Consider the following 8,093-nt stretch of genomic DNA (forward strand, 5'->3'; position numbering starts at 1 on the left):
TTAAAAAATTAAATAGCTTACATTATTGGTTGATTATACATTTAAAAAAAACTGGAAAAAAATGATTTGTAAACCAACTTAGTTACTACCTACCAGTAGGTAGGAGATACCCAGTTACCAGGGCAAGGGGCGTGGTTTGGTGTAAGGGGGTCCTGCCTCCACTGTGGGTCAGCTCTCAGTTCTCTCAGGCCCCACCTTGTTGGTGATGGGGAGAAAACTGGTGACACCCCAGTCTCTCCTCCACGGACAAGATGTTCCAAACCACTCTGCTCAGGCCGCCCTCTCTGTGCTCTAGGTGTGAACAAGGTAGTTTGTCCCACTCTGCTGACTCTCATGCCTCCCTGGTGCTCGGCTGAGATTTAAACCCTGAGGTCTTAAAAGGTCCCTCTCCATGTGCCCCAGTTCCAGGGAAGTGCAAATAGGGGCCGCTGATATATAGTCTCTGGCTAGAGGGCGCAGGCAGTCTCTGTACTTTGAATGGTTACATACCTTCTTCCCACAGCACTCCAGAGAGGGGATTGCTTTCTCCCACTGGGGACGGCATCCCTGAATTAGTTACTCATCCCAGGGCTGGCTTCCCCCATCCCCAGGTGCACATTACGGGCAGCCCACCTCAGTCCAGAGAAAGCCCTACAGTTAGAGATTGGATCTGTGTCTGTCCCAGTCCATGGTTTTTCTCTTGTCCAAATACCGACCTATGCTTCCTCAACTTCTCTTGTTCATCCCTTTGTCTCATTGCAGAAGGGGATCCCTCCCATCCGTGCCTGTGAGGCTTGTTTTATCTCTCCCAGTTCAGAGTCATGCACTTATAGCCAACCAGGTTGGCCCCATGGAGACATCTTTGTTGCTCTGCAGCCTGGCCTCTTGGGACTTAAAGTCCTTTGGCCTCAACACTGCTGCTCCTCAAAATAGAATTTGGATTTTGAAGGAATTCATGACTCACGGAAATAATGTAATGAATTCCTATATTCCCTTTGGGATAGGCAGCATAATGCCCCTAGCCCCAGATGTCTACACATTAATTCCCATAACCTGTAAATATGTTACCTTACATGGCAAAAGGGATGATGTAGACTGGTAAACACAAAGATCTTGAGATGGGGAGATTATCCTGGATCACCTGGGTAGCCCAATGTAATCACAAGGGTTCTCATAAAGGGAAGACAGGAGGGTCAACCCCAGAGAGAGATTTGAAGAGGATGCCATGGACTCTGAGATGGAGAAAGAGACTATCAGTCCAGGAATGCAAGTGGCCTCTAGAAATTAGAAATGTAGCCTTGTTAACACATGATGGTTACAAAATTACCATTTGCTGATTTCACTTCATTTTAGTTGGTATTCTCACTACAAAGCAATTTGTTTATTTAATAGTTAAAAATAAAAAGTCCAAATTGCAATTCCAGTTCTTGGTAGGGAGGAGTTTCCCCCACCAATAAGGGATTCTCTGACACCAGCTAGGTGTCCTACAATTCAACTCAATTCTGACACCATCTAACGGGAGACAGCATCATATTCCAAAGGTTGATGGTTCAGTCCCATAAGATTCTCCTCAATCCCCTCTACTTCAGATCCTAATGGCAAAACCAGATTATTATCTGTGCTTCTGATGTATTGGCTATGGATAAGAGATTCCCATCCTCCTCCTCAGGTTCAATTATTTTGTTAGAACAGCTCACAGAACTCAGAGGAACATTTTACTTACTAGATCACCAGTGAATTATAAAGGGATACAACCCAAGCAAAGCCAGAGGAAAGACTTGCATAAAGCAAGGAATGGGGAAAAGGCATGGAAATTTCATGTCCTCTCCATGGATGCCACTGTCCTCAAATTGATCAGAAACTCTCCTAACCCATCCTTTTGGGTTTTCATGGAGGTTTTATTAGATGCTTACAATTGATGAAATCATTGCCCACTGGCAATCTATTTAACTTTCATCCCTTCTCTTCTTCCTGAAAGTCAAAGGGTGGAACTGACAATTCCAACACTCCAATCATAGGATTTTTCATCCTAGCAATCAACTTCCCTCCTTATGTGACAAAACCATAATACATTAACATAACAAAAGACCTTATCTTCCCCACCAAGGAGGAAATTCCAAGGGTTTCAGAGGCTCTGGGCTAGAAATGAGACTCAGACCAAATATATATTTATCATATAGAGTGACAGTATTACTACAGATTTTTGAACTTTTTATAGATTTTTATAGTAATAGATTTTATAATCTGTTATTCATTTTTATGTTTGGATTTCCTTAGACTTGACCAAAGGGAGCCTGTCAAATTGGTCCCTGTACCATCTTGAAGTTTTCCTCCGTATTTAAATTCTTCCCTATTTTCTGACACAACAGAATGTTGTAGGTTCAATTTGTGCTTTCTCTATTATGGTCCTGGATCAGACATTTCCACAAAGAACTCTGATACTTTTTTTCTTTAATGGTTTTGAGTGTGGAATGTTATTTAGCAAGAAAGATCTGGGTTAGTAGATGTGCTCATTCTCATTAGGCTGGTGTTATTTCTAGGTCCTTTTAGAGGTCAGGGTTACAAAACAGAGGCTTTTTTTCCTTGCCTTTAAGGCCTTTTCTATTGAGATGTTTGTATTTCTCTTTTAAAATCTGTTAAATGTAGTGAAATATATTTTCAAATTTTCTGATGCATAACTGCTTTTAGATCCTGAATCAAAGCCAATCTGGCCATTACATATTGGTTTATTTAGATATTACTGATTGTTTGACTAACATTTAGATTAAACATTTTTCTATCAGTATTTGTGAGTCAGAACTGTTTTGTGTTCTCCTTTACAGTCCCTGTGTGTTGACATATAAAGCAATACTAGAAGCGTTATACAAATTAGGGAAAGTTCCTTATTCTAGTCTTTGAGAGAGTTTGTATTAAAATGAAGCTATCGGCTGCTCTCCCAGCTGGATCCCCTGCTGGGAAGCAGCCCTGCCTGTGGGATTATATCTCGGGTGGTATCAATAAAACACATGCACTTAGACCAGGAAATGAGGTGGAGCTTGTGACATAGAACATGGCCCACCTTGGCTACACCCGCGTCACAGGGAGATCATGCCCAAGAGTGATTTCCAATGCTTGGTTTGAGAAGGGACTGGGGCACCTCCATTTTTCTCCCCACAACCACCAAAGCAGGGCCTCAGAGAGCAACCTGTGAGATGCAGTGGAGGCTAAGACCTGCCTGTACCAACCATACCTATCCTCCCTAGAAGGAGGTTTTTGTTTTTTTTTAACGCAGCCCGGGGCAAGACCAACATGAATGCACTGCCAAGATTAATTCTAGATCAATTCTTTCTATTCTATATGCTTTCCCTTGTCTCATGGGTATCCCTCCCCTCTGCTGGACTGGGCACTCTGATCATTGGTTTGCTTAAACAGTCACATTTAATCCATTCTCTAGATGTATATTCTACATCTCCACCACTACCTTTCTCTTTCTCTCTCTGGAGTAATCAGACTATATAGTTTCTCTGAGTCACATTATCTTCATTTCTTTCTCTTCACCTCTTCCATATTCTCTTCTTTCTCTCTCTGAATTAAGCCTCTTAGCCTCTCTGCCTGGTCTTTGTCCAATTTCCCTTTCTCCCCACCCCTGTCATTTCACTCTTTGTATATGCTCTTCCATCAGCACTGTATACACCCTGCTGTTTATTTGTAGCTGGGAATTCTGATTTTATGCTTTTAAACGTCCTTTGTCTTTTCGTTTTTTTTTCTTTTTCACTTTCTCTTTTTTCTTTTCTTTTTTTCTTTTTCCATTTCAGTTTGCTTGTTTGTTGGATTTGTCTGTGTTTGTGTGCTTGTGTTCCCTGTGTGTTTGTTTTCCTTTCTAAGGCTACCTCAAGAAATAAGCCAAAGTACACATGGTAGAGAGTCCCAAATGCCACTCTCAGTAGGGAAATAAAATAACCAAAGTCTCAATAATAGAGACCAAGAGACACCATTCAGAGAACACTTCCTGACAGGACCTGGACAGTCAATGAGCCTTCTTTCATACAGCAGTACTCAAGATGCAGAGCACATAACAAGCTTCTCAAATTAACAGGAGACAGAAAGCTAGCCAAAATGACACAACGGAAGAACTCTCCTCTAAAGAAATTCCAGGAAGAAGTGACAGCTAAAGAACTGCTCAAAATAGATATAAACAACATAACTGAACAAGAATTCAGAACAACAGTCATAAAACTAATCACTAGGCTTGAAAAAGGCATGAAAGACATCAGAGAAACTATTGCTACAAAGACTATGGAGCTTAAAAATAGTTGTGATGAATTTAAAAATGCTATAAATGAGGTACATAATAAAATGGAGGCATCCAATGCATGGTTTGAAGAGGGAGAGAGTAGAATAGGAATTAGAAGACACAATTATAGAAAAAGAGGAAGCCAAGAAAAAGAGAGATAAATTGACCCAGGAGCATAAAAGTAGAGTTCAAGAACTGAGTGATACATCAAACAGAACAATACCCATATCATAGGAATTCCAGAAGAGGAAGACAGAGGGAAAGGCAGTGAAGGAGTCTTTGAACAAATTATATCTGAGAACTTCTCCAATATGGGAAAGGAAGCAAACACTGAAATCCAAGAGGCACAGAGAACTCCCCTCAGATGTAACTTGAATCGATCTTCTGCATGACACATCATAGTGAAACTGGCAAAATATGAGGACAAAGAGAATTCTGAAAGCAGCTAGGGAGAAAAGGGCCCTAACATACAAAGGGAGACCTATCAGAATTATGACAGACCTATCTACTGAAACTCGGCAGGCCACAAAGGAATGGCAGGAAATCTTCAATGAGATAAACAGAAAAAATATGCAGCCAAGAGTCCTCTATCCAGCAAGCCTGTCATTCAGAATAGAAGGAAAGATAGAACTCTTCCCAAATAAACAAAAATTTAAAGAATTCACCACTAAACCAGCCCCACGAGAAATCCTAAGGGGGACTCTATGAGGGAAATGTTGCAAGGAACACAAGGTACCAGAGACACCTCAAAAAGCATGAATCCTACAGAGAACACAATGACTCTAAACCCATAGTTTTCAACTATAACACTGAATGTAAATGGTCTAAATGCTCTAATCAAAAGACATAGGGTAGCAGAATGGATAAAAAAAACAAAATCCATCTATTTGCTGTCTATAAGAAACTCATTTTAGACCTGAGGATGAGGAGCCTAAGTAATTCCATTTTGAGATTAAGGCCTCCATTAAGAGCAACCTCAGGCTGCACATAGCCCCAGTTCCAGGAAAAGCCTCAGCTAAAGTCACCCTTGGACCACCCTCAGATTAGCCAATCAAAAGAAGTGTCTAACATTCCTGTGGTCTGAGTCAGGATTGGGGACTGTAGATACTTACTTTGTACAAACTGTCCAATCACTCACCACTTGCCTAAAACCCCATGTAGGCCCTTTGAGCTCACCTCATAATTGGTCATTTTCAAAGGATTCTCAAAGGTCATGATTGGGTCCCGCCAAAAGTAACAAACACCTCACAGATACTGAATGGTCAAAATTGTTCCTGGGGCACCTGGGTGGCTTAGTCAGTTAAGCATCCGACTTTTGCTTAGGTCATGATCTCGCGGTGTGTGGGTTCGAGCCCCGCGCCGGGCTCTGTGCTGACTGCCAGCTCAGAGCCTGGAGCCTATTTCAGACTCTGTGCCTCCCTCTCTCTCTGACCCTCCCCTGCTCATGCTGTCTCTCTCTCTCTCTCCTAGAAATAAATAAAAAATATTTTTTAAAATTTTAAAAAAAGCTGTTAACATAGGTGCAATTATGATTGGTGCTTATGTGATGAGGCTATACGTACAATGTGAGCACTGTAACACCCCTGTCCCTTACCCCATAAAAACCCTGCTCACTATTGTTCGGAGCTTCACCTTGCTGCCACTGCACAGGTTGATGGGTGAGTCCCTGCTCAAGCTTGTAAGAAAGACCCTTATGTACTTGCATCGGTGTCGGCTCCTTGGGGGTCTCAGGGGACTAGTGATTTGGGCACAACAAGGACACCTTCAGATTGAAAGTAAGGGGATGGAGAAATATCTATCATGCTACTGGAAGTCAAAAGAGAGCTGGAGTAGCTATACTTATATCAGACAAACTGGACTTTAAAGTAAAAGCATTAACAAGGGATGAAGAAGGGCATTATNTTAAAAAAAGCTGTTAACATAGGTGCAATTATGATTGGTGCTTATGTGATGAGGCTATACGTACAATGTGAGCACTGTAACACCCCTGTCCCTTACCCCATAAAAACCCTGCTCACTATTGTTCGGAGCTTCACCTTGCTGCCACTGCACAGGTTGATGGGTGAGTCCCTGCTCAAGCTTGTAATAAAGACCCTTATGTACTTGCATCGGTGTCGGCTCCTTGGGGGTCTCAGGGGACTAGTGATTTGGGCACAACAAGGACACCTTCAGATTGAAAGTAAGGGGATGGAGAAATATCTATCATGCTACTGGAAGTCAAAAGAGAGCTGGAGTAGCTATACTTATATCAGACAAACTGGACTTTAAAGTAAAAGCATTAACAAGGGATGAAGAAGGGCATTATATAATTACAGGGTTTATCCATCAGGAAGAGCTAACAATTACAAATATCTATGCACTGAATACAGAAGCACCTAAATACATAAAACAATCACAAACAGAAACAATCTTATGGATAAAATGTGCTAATATCAGGGGGCTTTAATACTCCACTTACAGCAATGGATAGATCAACTAGACAGAAAATCACTAAAGAAACAATAGACTTGAATGACATATTGGATGAGATGGATTTGACAGATATATTTAGAACTCTACATCCTGAGGCTATGGAACACACTTTCTTCTCAAGTGCATATGGCACATTCTCCAAGACAGATCACATACTGGGCCATAAAGCAGCCCTCAATAAATATAAAAAAATCGAGATCATACCATGCACACTTTCAGATCACAAGGCTATGACACTTGAAATCAACCACAGGAAGAAGTCTGGAAAAGCTCCAAAAATACGGAGATTAAAGAAAACTCTACTAAAGAACGAATGTGCCAGTCAGGCAATTAGAGAAGAAATTTAAAAATATATGGAAAGAAATGAAAATGAATATACAATAATCCACACTCTATGGGATGCGGCAAAGGCAGTCCTAAGAGAAAAGTATATTGCACTCCAATTTTATTTCAAGAAATTAGAAAAAGCGCAAGTACAAAATCTAACAGTGAACCTAAAGGAACTAGAAGGAGAGCAACAAGAACTCCCCAAACCCACTAGGAGAAGAGAAATAATAAAAAACTCAGGGCAGAAATAAACAATATAGAATCCAAAAAAAAATGCCAACAGTTGAACAGATCAATGAAACCAAGAGTTGTTTTTTTTTAAAAATAAACAAAATTGATAAACCTCTAGCCAGGCTTCTCAAAAAGAGAGAGCACCCAAATAGACAAAATCATGAATGAAAATGGACTTATTACAACCAGTCCCTCAGAAATACAAGCAATTATCAGGGAATACTATGAAAAATTATATGCCAACAAACTGGACATCTTAGAAGAAATGGACAAATTCCTAAACACACACTCCCTACCAAAATTCACATGGGAAAAGACAGAAAATCTGAATAGACTTGTAACTAGTGAAGAAATTGAATCAGTTATCAAAAATCTCCCAGCAAATAAGAGCCCTGGGCCAGATGACAGATTCTACCAGGCATTTAAAACAGAATTAATACCCATTCTTCTCAAGCTATTCCAAAAAAATAGAAATTGAAAGAAAACTTCCAGACTCTTTCTACAAAGCCTACATCACATTGATTCCGAAGCCAGACAGAGGCTCAGAAAAAAAAGAGAACTACAGGTCAATATCCTTGATGAATACGGATTTAAAAATCCTCAACAAGATACTTGCAAATCAAATGCAACAGCACATAAAAAAAATTATCCACCATGATCAAGTCAGATTCATTCCTGGGTTATAGGGCTGGTTCAATATTAACAAATCAATCAGTGTGATACATCACATTAACAAAATAAAAGGTAAAAACCATATGATCCTGTTGATAGATCAGGGATTTTTTTGGGTTTTCTTTTTTTTTTTTTTTTT

The 8,093-nt window shown here is 40.3% G+C and overlaps 1 long non-coding RNA gene across 1 annotated transcript in view; it reads right to left on the bottom strand.

Annotated features, from left to right (window-relative positions):
* The window catches only part of LOC144239288 (uncharacterized), a 62,032-nt gene that overhangs the window by 46,091 nt on the left and 7,848 nt on the right, over positions 1–8,093 (bottom strand). The gene's annotated exons all lie outside the window — the stretch shown is intronic.

Source organism: Crocuta crocuta, unplaced genomic scaffold (assembly GCF_008692635.1).
Source record: "Crocuta crocuta isolate KB4526 unplaced genomic scaffold, BGI_CrCroc_1.0 scaffold140, whole genome shotgun sequence".
Lineage (NCBI taxonomy): Eukaryota > Metazoa > Chordata > Mammalia > Carnivora > Hyaenidae > Crocuta > Crocuta crocuta.